The 15,640-nt window shown below is 36.9% G+C and overlaps 1 pseudogene; it reads left to right on the top strand.

Moving 5' to 3' along the window:
- Positions 1 to 5,330: 5,330 nt before the first annotated feature.
- The window catches only part of LOC118804059, a 57,193-nt pseudogene continuing 46,883 nt past the window's right edge, over positions 5,331 to 15,640 (top strand).

The following is a 15,640-nucleotide window of genomic DNA, read 5'->3' as shown; positions in this document are numbered from 1 at the left end:
TCGCGCCCCAGGGACTTGGCTATGTTGAATCGCTGGGATGGCTGACCTTTGAGGGGTGGGCTATGCGGCAGCTGTCGCTTGCTCTCCTGTGCAGAAGGGGCCCTAGAACCATGATATACAAAACTATGCTGCGTACTTAGCCTCCCCCCGCTTGAAGGGACGTTAAATGTTGTTGTTCATTAGTTAAAGGTGTGCGTGTGTGTTTATTGTGTTGTTTTGTGTTGGGCTGTGGGTGTGTGGTCAGTGTGGGGTTGTGTTCTTACCTATAATACAGAAGCGTATGGCTAGGAATGACTTGCCTGCTATTCTGGTGGCTTTATATGCACCTTTTCTGCTGGTGTAAATAAAGATCACTTCTAATAGCAGAAACCACAACCTCCCCCATTTCTCATTCTTCACAAAAATACTACAATATTTTATTCATCTGGAAATTATGTACATATGACTTATGACTATAACTCCATTGTGTTATACAATTGTATGCCAAAGTGTGAAAATCAAATGATTTTTTTTATTATTTTCTAAGTGAAAATGAGTAAACATCCTCTACAGAAAGCACACTTCAATATGGCATTTTTCTCCAAATTTTAAGTTTTTTTTTTATGTTTTTATAAAGTGTCCTTGGCTTTTGAGGAAGGCGCTATATAAATTGAACTTATAGCCTATAAATTCACTTCATCACCCTCTGTTCCTGTGACGAAGTTTCGGCAATTCCCACTGTCACGCCATCTCCTCCCTGTTCATCAGTCCTACTACAGCCATGGGGTGGGGTATGGGGGTCTGGCCTATTAGCTACAGACAGGGGCCACCCAGAACACCAGGCCCAATTCTCAGAGTTCTCCCCCTCCCTCAATCAGTCTTCCCTCATACTCCCACAAATCGCCAAAAATCATCCAAACTCGCAAATAAACACTTTCAAGTACAGTTTAACCTTTAAATGGAGTTTCCTCCAATATACAAAAGTCAGTAAATAAACAGCAATTGTGCAATAAAATGTGCAGAAATGTGATCTCAGTAGGGGATGTGTTTACACTTAGTATTAGTATTTATTGGTATGCATTACTATTAATAGTATTAGTATTACTATTTATTTGTAGAAAACCAACAAGTACATGGAATTTGACCAGCGGCGCACAAACCTTTGCATATGGCTGTATGAGTTTAGTGTGGAGACTAGAATCTGACCTCTGTTAACATTTTAAAGTAAAAGATCTTTCTCAATCTTTTAAATAATTAATCTTCAACTCCTCATTGGGACACTGAACAAGAACAAACCAGTACAGAGTTCAGGATCATTAGAGGCCAGACTGAACTCTGTGGTTAATTTCCTATGCCTAAGATGTTGTTTACAGCACAGAAACAGAATCAGGAAGTGAGCGTTGAACAGGAAAAAGCTGTAATGTGAGGCTTGAGGGGAAAACCAAAAGTCAAATGAAGAGTGAAGTGAAGAAGAGTGAGTGAAGAAAAGCTGAGCAGATATTCACCTCTATTCCACATTCGTTAGAATCTTATCTGGAACCTACAGACAGACAGCAAACACTGTTCTGCACTGATGTGTTCCACACAGAAACGGAAGTCATGCTGAGACAAAAGAAAAAAAAGGTAAGACTGGCAATTTATCCTCAGCATTAATCAGAGTGTCTAAATATTACTAACAAAACAAAACAAAGAGACCAAGTGGATCGTAGCCATAAAGTTGTGATTTCATGCGTTCAACTTACATAAACCCACCAAAAGTGATAAGGAAGTTCAATCCCAGTGCAGTGAAGTTTTTCACAGAAAAAAACGTGGTTTTCTCAACTCTCTCTTTTTTCTAATCCAAAAATAGCAGCTCTAATAGAGATAATTTGTTTTATAATGAAACGTGTAATATTAAGTAATAATATTAATATTATAATGAGCTTTGGGCCAAAACCCTTTGTGTTAAATCATATCAAACAGCATCATCTGAATCAATTCCATATAATTAAGTAATGTTGTACCTATGATCATTCTTGCTGTCCATGTCTCTTATGTGTCTTTGTTTTTTGTTTTTTTTTTTGTCTGTTGCTCCCCATCCCCTTGTTGTTTGTTATTTTGTGAAACAAAAAAAACAAAAAAAAATTCTTGATCACAAAAAAAACTATGTAGAATGTAAGCCAATGCCAACCGATAATGGATTTAGTCTGAATGAGGTAAACCTCTACCTTCATGTTTCTTTACAGAGAAAAAAGCTGCATTTCATCTAAAGAAACAAAGTGAAAGTAAAATGTAAGAAATCGTTTATACAGATTTCTGCAATAAGTTCACCTGAATAATCAAATGCATTTTGAATTGGCTAAAAACACTATGAACACAAAAATGACCTTTTTTAGTAAGTTTTACACAGGTTGGACATCAAGCAGTGCAACACAGTTTGCTGATTATCCTTCCTCAAGCACACCAGCTAAACCCACTAACTAGCTGACTGTAAACACTAGACTTCCTCGAGGAGAGGCAGGAAATACTAAACGAACACTCACATTATCATACTGTGATTGTTGACACTGGCAGTGATGAACATTTTTGCAATGAAAACAAAAAATCCAGAGTCAGCATTTTGTCTTAGTTATTCGTAATACGAGCTTAGTGACCAGAGAAGTAGGAGTTTACTTTAACTGCAGTCACAGATTTTTTTTTTTCACAGAACATGCATTTTAATATCACTATTAGGATGTAAAGAAAGTTTCACTAAAACGATTTTAATGAAGAATACAACAACTTTGGTAAATGAAAGAACTGGTTATAATTGTAATTAATCATAAAATACTGGCAAAACCTCTCATGTAAAAAGTGGCAGTTATGTTAATTTTGTCATCTTCACTCAGACACTAAACTACACATGTAATGTGCTCTCATCTCTCTGTGGAAACGAACATATGAAGGTGCATTTTATCACTACAAGCAGTAAATCTTTACATACAGTGTTTCTGTATTATGTGAAATGAATGCATCCTCTTCTTCCTAAGCTGTGAGTATCAATAATGGAAGATTAATCTTGTGAATCTTTGTCTGTTGTCTGAGTTTTGGCCTCTGGATGGGTCAGATGAGGAGACTGACCGTCTCTTTTAATCAGGGACCTTCACCCATATTCAGTTTGTGAGAGATTTTAAATTGAGTGATTTGTTTAGATCTGGTTTGTCAGATAAAGACTTTGAATCATATTTCATAAGACACATCTGAGAGGGACGTATTGTATGAAGGCACTAACTCTCTTCTGTCTATTCAAGTAGATCATTTATGCAAATTTAGAGACAGCTCATGAATATTTTGCTGCATATACGCAATGAGCTCATACCTAGCTCAGAGATATGCAAAATATTTATGAACCTAATTGTATTGCATGTGTACAAATCATACATCAAAGGGCTGATTTTCTGGATTTTATGTGAAAATATACATTATTCTGAAAAAAAAAAATGTTTTTGTTTTGGCAAAAATAAAATCCAGCAATAAATTGAATGCATATATATTTCTTCATACTTTTTATGCTAATTAGAGCTTTTACAAAAACAACCAACAGTTCACATTTACTATATGAGGTGGAAAATCAGAATTTGAGTTTTTGGAGTTTTTAACTCAGTAATGAGTTAATTGCTATGATATAGATCAGGGGTCGGGTTTTCATTCTAACCAAGCGAGAGCACCTCATATAACTAAGGCTGAAACTAAGTGATGAAACAAGTAGAATCAGGTTATTCGGCCTAATTGGACAGAAAACCTGCAGCCACACCAGCGTCTTGTGAAGAAGATACAGAGTGAGTGTTATATCGTGTTCCTAACAAGCTTTAGTGTGTAGCCACTGACAGAAACAATAGGAAGATCATTAAATGTTACCCTGATCAGACAGAAGCTCATTTAACCCTCCCAGAAATACCACTATATAAATAACACTAATTTTGCACTTAGTAAATGTCATCATGGTACTTATGAAATGTTTAATGTCTTCATTGTGTTTCTAAGTGTCAGAACTCATTCTTGTTTCAAATGTTGGACAACAAAGCACTTAGTAAGTCTCTCTGGATTAGAGTGTAAATGTAAATCTGTGAATGAAAATCTAATTAATTTACGCAGACTTTAAACACTAAAGCCTATATAAGTAACACATTCCATGTTACAGTAAAGCCAGGCTGAAGCGAAAGAGGTGATTCAGCGAGTGCAGTAGTTATTCATTAACCTCATCGGGCAGGTTCATTCAATTTCCCATAAACTCTCAGCTCTGGAGAGCTGAACTTTGGTCAATTTGTTTAGCTGAGGTGATAAAGTGACACCTCAGATGGAAGTTTTGGTAAAGATTTAAAGTGCTATTGTATTTCATGATCTTTGTAATGAGGATTTGGTCAGATACAACACAGACCTGATGCATAAATCCTGCTGCTGCTCCAAGCAAAAATGCTAAACATTAAAATAAACAGTATATTAAAATACATCATATTAAGATTATGGAACATACAGACCCAATTATCACAACACTTTCACTTTTCATGTGGGGCTACTAACCAGACAACACTGCTTTGTTGGTAAAAAGATGGTTCTTCAATGGTTCTTTAGTAAAGAAGATGATTCTACATAGAACAATGATTCTAGAACATTGGGTCTACATAGAACACTTACAGAACCCTCTGCATGACTTAAGGGTTCTCTGCATTGTGTAAGTGTTCTTTAGATTGATGGAGAATGTGTTGTAGATGGTTCTATATAGAACCCTTTATAAAAACAGCACCAAAAAGGCTTCCACTATTGTTACAAGCCAAAGAACCCCTTTTTGTTACTGTATAGAACCCTTTTTGCTGAGAGTGTACATAAAAGTGCATATTACCCAGAACTTCAGTTCTCCTCACTTTAGAAAGGATATTTGTAAATTTTATTGTATGTCTGACTGATTTTTGCTTGTACAGCATTACAGTTTGTCCATTAATGGGTAAATGTGGGGAAATTTCACCACCATTTTATCTTGAGTGCACTAAATATGTTACATAATAAAGAGGCAACAAATAAAGATGGCCACAGGTCCAGAGTTGTTGACTCAGTGACATAATACGGTCATTAAAACAGCACACTGTTAAATCTATGTATCTTTCCTTTTTCCTGTCTTTCGTATTTAAGTTCTAAGCAGTCCTATAATCTATATTCAGTAATGAACATGGCGGGTCAGTAGCCGTTTCTAATCAGCAGCTTTTGGAAAAAATCATTAGATAAAAAGCTGAGTTTTATCTCAAACAGCAGAGTGGAGAACGTGTGTCTCTCTGCTCTGCTGATTCTTCTGTTTCTGCTGGTGGAAAAAAGCTCCAGAGTCACGTGACTAAACCGAAAGTGAAACTGAGCTGGTTTGGAGGAGCTGCTCGGTTTTCCTGCAGCGCATATTAATATTTACTCGGACAGGAACTCAGATACAGGACTAATATAATCCCTAAGAGGCTGTGATGTGACCGACTCCGGGTAGATACAGTGTACTTTACTCCACACAGGAGCGCGAGCTGCTCTGATGTAGAAGATCAAAGGAAAGGTAAGAATGATAGACACAGCTGTGAACACAGCGTCTGGATCATTAACATAATAAATAATTAGGCCTAGACTGAACTGAGCGCCTTCTGAGATTAAAATATAATGATTTATCCAGTTATTTTACTGATTTACGTCGATATTTTACATGTATATCTTTCAAAAGCGCGCGAGAACAAACAGGAAGGGAGGACGTGGCCTAGTCTAAAGCTAACAGGCTAACCCAGTTAATGCTAACGCACGTTGTATTACGGTTTGTAGACACAATTTTTCCCCAGAAAAACGCGATTTGCTTAGCCTGGATCTTTCACTGATGTGGGTGAATGATCAGGTTTTAATAAGGAGAACTTCACACATTGAGCGCAAGAGATAAACTGCAGGCCAAAGCCTTTTGTGTCACACTATGGAATGATGTAATAATCCAGAGTGGCAGTAGAACTGGAGAAGGTTTACAATAAGCCAGTATTGTATAAAGGCAGAAATATAACATAATAATGCTACCTCACCCTTAGCATAAACCTTAAAATCTAAGAGATTTTTACTTCAGCATGTTTTCAATACTGCACTACTGACTGCAGTGTTACTGCACATTTTCTTTAACTTCTTTAACTTTGCTGTGGCCATGATTATTATCTAAGGTCAGAACACCTGAAGAAAATAATATTTAAATTAGGCATAAAATAATTGAGCATCATATACAATCAAAGTGTCTAACAATCATGTTTTAACCACAAACTATTAAAATCCAAAATATAAAGATTTTATGGGCCACGCTTTAAATCTCTTGGGCATCAAAATATCTCACAAGCCTGGCATTGAGATTCTTGCTGGTATGAGTGAAGAATCTTAGCAGTTGTAGCACCTTTAAATATGTATTTAAACACAAGGTTTTAAAACAATCATTAAAGTTCAAAAATGGAACATAATAGCAGTATGAAAAGGGTAAGCACAATAAAAATAAGTAAAAAGAAAGAAATACAGTTTGTAAAACCAGTTGCTTTTTAAAATTATGACATGATCAATTACAAATTTTCAGCAACTTTTAAATAAGAAATTGATCTCTTTTCAAATTTAGAGAATATGTTGATTTCTATGGGCTGCCACTTCACTGTAAATCAGTCATCACTGATTAGAATGTGAGTTTTTAACATGACTGAAATGTTTTGATGATTAAACTACTAACAGTTTTTAAATACTTTTACCATTTTAGCTGATAAAGCCAAGACTAATGGATCAACATGTTGATGCCATTATTAGAGAAATAATAAACATATTTAATTTTTTATTTTGACTTTTTGGTTCACTTGGCTAAATGGATCTGATGGATAAAGGTGGCAATTCAGAAATAAGCCCTGAAAAGGACTTTTTTGACAGTAATGAGGTTTTTTCTACAATACTTAAAAAAAATATGTTTAAATGTATATATAATAAAAAAACACTCCAATCTATTATTATTTTTAGAAGTAACAGTAGTAATAATCCTCGTTTAGAGAGTAGTGCAGTTGAGTGGCTTTTTCTTAGATTGCTAAAAGTGAGCAGGTTCTGTGGTGAGTGGAGCTCTTAGTCGTCGCTGAGCTGCTATCATCTTTAGTTTCTGTGAGGTTTTTCCAGCCTCTGATTTTTGCTCATATTTCTATCAGGGCCCTCTAGCAGTGCCTATCAGAGCCTGTCATTGGACAAAAGTATTTAGATTAACCAATGAAAACCAGTGACTACTAATAGAGGCCTGTCAGAGTAGCAGTGAGAAATAGATCTGTGATGATCAGGTAGTAAGAAGTGTTTCACAGTGATAACGAGAGTTAGTTTCTTTTTGTGTCCTCACAGTAACAGAATTTACACTTTTTGTAAAACAGAATTTTCTGTCCAACTGACACGATGGCAGCATCTATCTGGGAATTTCTTCACCTGCTGACAGAATGTTGTCAGCAGTTCACTGTTTGGCCACTAGAGGTCTCACTCTCCTGAGTACTAGCCCTGTTCCCAAATCAAACCACCTGTACCTCATCTTCTTATTAGTCACACCTTAAATACTCCTCCCATTCAGCGTGAAGTGTCTGTCTTGCTGGTATTTCGAAACTCTGCCTGATCTGTTGGATTCTTCTTTGCCTTTTGCCCCCTTTTGCTCTGTCTGCCTGGCTTTTTGGACTGATTTCCCTGTTATGATTCTTTTTGCTTTGCCTTTTGACATCGAGTTTTGGACTTCCCTTTTTGTCAATAAATCTGCATATGGATCCATCTCAAGTTGAGTCTGCTTCGTCACAACTGTACAGGTTTGGAGCTGAAAGTTAAACCACAACAAACAGCTCTTTTTTGTGTTTATTAGCTAACTTACCTTAGAAAACAGCTAATGTTGGTAATTATCCTTTTCCAGTCGAGTCATATTTCAGTCTTTTTACCAACAACATCATTTCCAACAGAGTTTCCAACACTTAGACTGGTTTAAACAATTTTATGGTTGCCAATGACTTCTGTGCAGTACTGTATAAAGCAGCGGTGTCACACTTAATCATTAAAAGGGCCATATTAAAACAAATCTGTGGGCCAAAGAAAAAAAAAGTTTTTATTTCATTTTAAATTAATGTTGTGTTGTAACCCGAACCGGCCATTGTTCATTCAAAACACGCAAAACTCTAACAGTAAAATACAGGCACTTGTAGTAGATTATGAAATATTGCATAAATCCTTGAAATATTCTAAATGTAAATGTCCCCAGGAGCTCAGTCTTTTAAACCTGCCTATCTTGAACTGGACACCTGACCTCCTTTCTCTGCTGCAGGTTCATTCAGACTTGGGTTCAGTTTCTGAGCTGCTGAGCTGACGGTCAGTGTTTATATTGGCTGAACTGCAGTCAGTGTGTTTAGTGATATGACTGGTGTGGAACTGTGTAGAACTGAGGTGTAACCGCTGTCCCATAGCGGTTACACAAAAAAAAAAAAAACTTCTGAAACAGCTGTTCCTGTCGGATTACAAATGTAATCACATTAATGTTATTACCCTTGTGTAATTACATCAGAGAGAGTAGGCTGTTACAACTATTAGCATACACTTGTGTAATTACATGAGGTAAAACTGAAATTGATACACATGTAATTAAATAAGGTGTACTTCTGTAATCCATCTGTAACAGTGACTAAACATTGTTGTTCCCTATGTTGTTCACATGTAACACTTAATATAAAGTGCAACTATTTGTGCTTTAGTAGCAGTCCTTTTGCTAAGTAGGCTTGCAATTTGATTGCAAAGCGATTTTTGACTCAAGTCAGAAATAGTACAGTGAAGAAAGGCCAGTGTTACTTTTTCCTGTATTACAATATAAATGTTGTTATTATAGCTTTTTATTTATTTTTTTAATGCTAAATTAAAGATTGTGTATTGCAGTAAAGTTCTCAAATGTCATCTATAAACAAATAATTATTGTATGCAGTATATAATAAGTATGATAGTAAATATGAAACACTGGAGTGGATTCAGAGATTATCGTGCAATAGAAAAACAGCATTTCATTAGATTAACTGTTAACCTATCTTTCTTTGATTTTAGTGGAACTGAGGAAAGATCAGGCTCCCCTGTATCCAGTTGTGTGTCCTTGAAAAGTGACCGGTCAATGGCAGAACCTCTAAACTTCAAAGGGGGGTCAGCCCCTCCAGAACGGTATTTCTTCCACTTCACTGCTCTTATAATTTCATTTTCAGATGCATTAACATGCTTAGAAATTACTGTTAGACTGATTTCCAGGAAGGATTTTGTTTTAATTATCAATTTTTGTCAACTCAGGGACATTTCATAAACAAATGGAGGTATTTACTCGTTAACATATTTTCAGTCTTGTTATTAATTTAGACTATATTTTAAAGGAGAATGACTAAGATTAATTTTTTTGTTTGTTTGTTTTGACCTGTTGGTCATACCGACCCAGTGCAGCACACGGTTCAACGTCAGTGCAGCAGCGTAAAAAACCTTTCTGTCTGTTTTTTAGTGGAAATGAAAGGTCAGTCTCCCCTGCACACAGCTTTCAGTCCTTGAAGACTGACTGGTCAATGCCAGAACCTCTAAACTTCAAATTGGGATCAGAAAGGTATTCTTTTCTCTTCCTCTAACTCATCTTAATCCCATTCATAGATGTTAGGGCTCATATAGAATGTGTGAAGTACCATTTGTGTCACATGTACAATTAATGGTTAAGCACTTTGTCTGATAACTCTTTGTAAATTTGTATCATTGTTAATGTAATGCCCCTCCACTACACAAAGCCCAATAAAGCATTCTCAGTGATATTAAGTGAAAAATAATTATGCCATTTTGTTATGCAAATAACTGCATTTTGTTAGATAAATCGTTAACCTACCCATCATTTAAAAATATCAGCTATTGGTAGACTTGGACAATTGTGAGGTGAGGAGTTGGGATGCGAGTGTGAGTTGCTTTTGTTCAAATCAGACTTCACAGAGTCCAGAAACTGAGTAGCAGAGGTTTGTAGAACAGACAAGTCCATAATGAAACAAAACTCAACATCAAGATCAAAAAAAACAAACAACAGGGTAGCATCCACAATGCAAGACAAGGAGACTGAACAAACACAGGGGTACAAATACAATGGGGGGGAGACAAGAAACACCTGAGACTAATGAGGGGGCGGAGCAGATAACAAGGGGGCAGGACCAGGGAGGAGACACAGAACAAAACCAACAACAAAAGCACATGGAACAAGAAAACAAAAGGCACACAGGGGAAGCAACAGATACACTTTAGAACAAGGAACCCATGACAACAAGGCAGTTATGCGTTTATACAAATTATTACATGAATTTGACTGATTCTTCATTACAGAACAACAGCTATTATGATGACTTATTAACAGACATAACAAATATCAGCTGTTATGTTCAGACACACAGTCATTGTTTACGTTCAGCCAGTAATGATAGGGTCTACTTGGGTCTCAGATGAGCATCGTAATGATGTCTGCTTCAGTCTCTGTCAGTCAGGACCAAAACCTCAAATGATCTCCGTTAATCTCCACAGTCACCTTTTATCCAGGTCCAGAGCTGTTCTTTTCAGATTTTGGGTCCTCTCAGTGGTGTTTCCTCATGCTCTTACAGAGTTTCTCCTTCGGAGTCTTGGCTCCTCTCAGTGGTTTTTAGAATAACTTCATTTTATTCTCGGAAACTTCTAAAATATTTTTGTTTTATCGTATTGGGAAACTTCAAATGGGGATCAGACCCTCAGGAAAGGTGTTCATTTCTTCAAACTCAGGAAGGATTTGTTAGAACTATAAAGTACCATTTAGAGTTAAAAGTATTTAATACACCGAATTTGTATAAACTCTTTAATTTCGCTGTTGTCAGGAGAAAACCCTGTATCTCCATTTTTGTTTTTCAGTTTTTGACATACTCTGAAAATATCTGTTGCTCTTTATATTGTGTGTAAATTTCATGATGAACCGACCAAAAGAAACAGCCCAAGATTACTTGCTAAAAAGTCAAGTTTCACGGACTTACATTAAAAATATAAAAAAGTGACCATTGATGTGCAGAACGTCACTTAATGCTCCTGTCCTGGCTTCAAATGTGTACATTTTTGTTTTGATAGTAAATATGTAAGTAGATATGCCATGAAAAAAACATTTACCCATGTTATAGTCAGGCTTTCATCTTATGAGGGTATATCACTGATGTATTGTGTTCAATATCTGAACACTCAGCTCTAATGATATATATCCATAACCTATAGCTAGATAGCTAACTGCTGGACCATGTTTCTGAAACTGAGGTCACACAGGCTCTCGTTATGCTTTGATTTGGTCATATTTATGGACACTGTTGTATCCTGCCTTTCGCCCAATGACAGCTGGGATAGTCTCCAGCACCCCACCGCAACCCAGAAGGACAAGCGGTTTAGATGATGTATGATGATGTATGTTGAGATATTGTGCATCATGCCTATAAAATTAAATTTAGAGGAAACCCTGAGTCTTAATGTTGGCAGGGTAGCTAACATATTAGCTTTTTATTCCCGCATTTAAGGTGAACCGCCATCTGCTGCGCTCTCAGAAATGAAGTTAATCACTTGAAGCAGGATCCTGCAACAGGTGGCTAATGCAGATAAGAAGCAGCAGTTTGCTAGGCTACAAAGAGGGGTGTAATAAACCTTCTTAACAAGCACCGTTAACAGATGTAGAAAAGCTTAAATAGGCTGCTTACTGGGAGTTTTATCTGGGACTCAGAGCACTGGGAGATCACTTGATGTGAGGGAGAAGAACGTGAGTATACATACTGCTAACTCTGTTCGGCACTTTGGCAGATCTGATGTCACCTAAAAACTAACTTAAACTAAATCAGAAAGAGAGCAGAAAGACGTCTAAATATGTGGTACTAAATGTGCCGCAACATTTAGTACCACATATTTAGACGTCTTTCTGCTCTCTTTCTGATTTAGTTTAATACGCAGTGACTATGCTATGCTAAATACCTTGTTTCAGTTTGAATTGTTTAGATAATTCACATGAAACTGTGCATGTGTCTTGAAGTGATGTTGACAATGCAGTTGCTGTAATGTGTTGAGAAAGACAACACAGCTCTGCACAGCTCACTCAACACAGCAACCGCAGATGCAACTCTGTTCTCGCTTCTCTTTTCCATTCTGGCTGAACTTTATGCAAAAAAGAAATACATTTTGCTGGGTGAAATGTGGTGCAGTATGAATTGTTCATCATGCATCATGTAGTGATGACCGACGTAATAAGCTTCTCTCTAATGAAAATGCATGACCGCAAATAACAAGCGTAATGTACCAGACTAAAATACATAAATATTAAAAATACATCATAATTATCAATCAGTCAAGAAAGCATAGGCCTTTGCTCAGAAGTTATTTTCTATATTTATTATTAGCATTTTTTTTAACAATCTTGAAAGTAGTGGGTGCTGCAGCGCCTCCTGGCTGCTGGTCAGAAAAGACTATACTGAACATTTTTACCTTTATTTTGACTGCAGAGGTGAACAGAGGTCAACGTCAACCGTGACAAGTGACAAGCTTCAAAGGAAGATTAAAGACCTCTTCAAAATCTACAGTGTAAAGCAAAGTGTTTTTTTTTGTCTTTGATTATCATCATTACCACCAGGTTCCACTGCCAATGCCATGTCTAGAATCAAACAGACCACGATGCAGTGTTACACAGCCATGTAGCAGCTGATCAGCCAACTGTCCAACCACTCTTAGTTCTCTAATATGGCTTTATGTAGTAATTCCTATGAATATAAATTGCATAGCCTTGAACTAAAGTGTGTTAGAGTAAAAATGTTGCTGTTACATACTGTACTTTAATAGTGTCAAATCTAATGGAGATTCACATCAAATTTTAGAATTTTGCATGACCCAATGTTATTAATGTAATTTGAATCACATTAATATAATTTTCCATTCATTATTTTTTTATGTTTAATTAATTTTCTCTACATCTTTATGTTTTGTCTTAAGGAGGTTGAGAGGAAAATAATGGGGCTTGTAAAGCACGAGCTGGAAATGTATAAGAAGCTTCTGAGAAACGAAAGCACACAATATTATAGAAATGTCAAGCAAAGGAAATGGGATTTAAGACAGGGAGTTCTTAATATGACACTTTCCTACTTAGAAGACATGGAACATGAGGACCTCGCTGATGCACTGCAAAGTAAGAGATCAATCAGATGACAGAATATGATATTTTCTACTTATACAAGCAATAATACATTTGGGAATTGTTTTTATTTTTGCCACTTTGCTTTCCATATTTGATCAAATATTCAGATGAAATTGCAGATTAGATACTGTACAATGTGTCGGTACCATTTCACAGATGTACAGTTACTTTTTTTTAAACTTTTATTTGTCTGTGTTTTGTTTTTATAATTGGTTAATTAGATGAGCTGATTGGAATTATACAGCGTCCACTCAAAGAAGGATTGAGGAATAAGTGTCTTCATGTATATGAAGGAATTGCAAAGCAAGGAGAGTCCAGCAGTCTAAACACCATCTACACAGATCTGTACATCACTGAAGGTGGAGTTGGAAAGGACAATAAAGCACATGAAGCAAGACTCATTGAAAAACATCAAATGCAGCAAGAGGTACAAATCATATGCAAGGACATGTTTAAACCATTAGCTGGACAAGACAAACCCATCAGAACTGTTCTGACCCAGGGAGTTGCGGGTATTGGAAAATCAATCTCTGTGCAGAAGTTTATTTTGGACTGGGCTGAAGGTAAAGAATATCAGGACATCCAGTTCATCTTTCCACTTCCCTTCCGAGAACTGAACCTGAAGAAAGGATGTCAGAGTTTGATGGACATCATCTATTTCTTCTTCCCAGAGACACAAGGACTGAGATTAACAGATAAGAATAAAGTCCTGTTCATCTTTGATGGACTGGATGAATGTGAACTTCCTTTGGAATTCCAAGAAAATGAAATCTTGAATAAAGTCTCAAAAGCAGCCCCACTGGGCGCTGTGATGACAAACCTCATCAAGGGAAATCTACTTCCCTCTGCTCTGATCTGGATAACCACTAGACCAGCAGCAGCCAGTATGATCCCTGCTGAATGTATTGACCGGGTGACAGAGGTGCGCGGCTTCAATGATGAGCAGAAAGAGGAATATTTCAGAAAGAGAATCAGTGATCAGGACCTGGCCAACAAAATAATTGATCACATCAGAGAATCAAGAAGCCTCCAAATCATGTGCCACATCCCCGTCATCTGTTGGATCTCAGCCACAGTACTTCAGAGAATTCTAGAAGAAACAGAGAGTAAAAATACGCCAAAGACACTGACGGAAATGTATGCCTGCTTTCTGATCTTTCATACCGTACAAGGGAATGCAAAGTACGTTGGAAAGAATGCCTTGGACATACCGTGGGATAGAGACAGCATTCACTCACTGGGAAAGTTGGCTTTTCAGAACTTGGAAAAAAACAGGCTGATCTTCCACACAGAAGATCTAGAAGCCTGTGGAATTGACCCCAGTAGGATGTCAGTGTACTCAGGACTGTGCACTCAGGAGACAGGCAGATTTCATGTCACAGTTTACAGCTTCGTACATCTCAGCATTCAAGAGTTCCTCGCTGCTTTATTTGCATTCATTAGTTTTAGAAATGACAACAAGAATGTTTTAGACCATCAGTCTGAATCACAGGAGAGCAGAAAAACAGAAGTCATTGATTTGCTCAAGACTGCAGTAGACAAGGCTTTGAAGAGTGACCATGGACACCTGGACCTTTTCCTTCGCTTCCTTCTGGGTCTCTCACTGGAGTCTAATGAGCAGCTCATTCGAGGTCTGCTGACCCAGAAAGGAAGCAGGTCTGACTGCCAGAAGGACATAGTGGAGTACATCAAGTCAAAGTTTAGGGAAAATCCATCTCCAGAGAGATCAGTCAATCTCTTCTACTGTCTGAATGAGTTAAATGATGATTCTCTAGTGAAAGAGATCCAGAGTTACATGAGCTCAGGACGTCTCTCTGAAGCTGAACTCTCACCTGCACAGTGGTCAGCTCTGGTCTTTGTGCTGCTGACATCCAAAGAGAAGCTGGAAGTGTTTGACTCAAAGAAGTTCATCAGATCAGATGAGTGTCTTATCAGACTGCTGCCGGTGGTCAAGGAAGCCACATCAGTTCTGTAAGTGAAACCTGTTTCTCACCACAGATTATAAATACATGTTAATATCACTGTGTGTGTGTGTGTATGTATGTGTATATATATACATACAGTGATATTAACATGTATTTATATTCTAAAGTATATTTGACAAGAAGTATTCAAATAATTTACTATGTCAAAGTGGTGTGCTGTCATTAAGACAAATCTTTATTAACTAGTTTGGCGTAATTGTATTGTTAAAAAATAAAGTAAGTTTTCTTTTAAAGTTTATTACTATTGAAAACTTTGTTTGCAAAGTTGTTATTGTCGTACCTGTATGGTTTATTCAACATGCAGAGATCTGTATTGATAATACAATAAGAAAACGAATAAAGGAATAGCAAATTATATCATTAAAGAGACCTCTGAGGACCCTCATGGTGGGTGTAATTCTGTGAGGGTTTTTTTTGGCAGTAAGTTTTGTTCAGATTTCTTTTCTTTTTCTTTTCT

The sequence above is a fragment of the Colossoma macropomum genome, unplaced genomic scaffold (genome assembly GCF_904425465.1).
Source record: "Colossoma macropomum unplaced genomic scaffold, Colossoma_macropomum, whole genome shotgun sequence".
Taxonomy (NCBI): domain Eukaryota; kingdom Metazoa; phylum Chordata; class Actinopteri; order Characiformes; family Serrasalmidae; genus Colossoma; species Colossoma macropomum.
Note: the sequence above shows the minus strand (reverse complement) of the source record. Positions and strands in the feature narration are given on the sequence as shown.